The following is a 500-nucleotide window of genomic DNA, read 5'->3' as shown; positions in this document are numbered from 1 at the left end:
TGGGACTAAGATGTAGCTCTCAAGGACTCTGTGTCTGTCCAACAGAAAGCTAGATCATTAGATCATGGGACTAAGATGTAGCTCTCAAGGCAGAGAATGACTGCATGGGTAAGAGAGCACCTTTTTTCTTTAATTTTTATTTTTTTAAATTTTTTTTTAGTTTCTCAAGACAGGGTTTCTCTGTGTAGCTCTGGCTGTCCTGGAACTCACTCTGTAAACCTGGCTGGTTTTGAACTCAAGAGATTTGTGTGCCTCTGTCTCCCAAGTGCTGGGATTAAAGGCATATGCCACCATGGAGAACACTTTTAACATATATAATAAATACAGCACAGGATGGTCCATGGCACCATATGTAAACACACCTATAGATTCTTTCAGTGACACAGGGTTACCATTTCATGATACCTAAATCATTTCATGATTGCCTTGAATATATGCTTCTTGCAACTGAAGTTTATACTATATGTATGCATTCCTAGAGAAAAATAAAACTACAGAAG

The 500-nt window shown here is 38.2% G+C and overlaps 1 protein-coding gene across 1 annotated transcript in view; it reads left to right on the top strand.

Annotated features, from left to right (window-relative positions):
- Positions 1-500, top strand: part of Slc3a1 (solute carrier family 3 member 1) — a 32,275-nt gene that overhangs the window by 29,971 nt on the left and 1,804 nt on the right. The window lies entirely within an intron of this gene.

Source organism: Grammomys surdaster, unplaced genomic scaffold (assembly GCF_004785775.1).
Source record: "Grammomys surdaster isolate TR1022 unplaced genomic scaffold, NIH_TR_1.0 149, whole genome shotgun sequence".
Classification (NCBI taxonomy): Eukaryota; Metazoa; Chordata; class Mammalia; order Rodentia; family Muridae; genus Grammomys; species Grammomys surdaster.
Note: the sequence above shows the minus strand (reverse complement) of the source record. Positions and strands in the feature narration are given on the sequence as shown.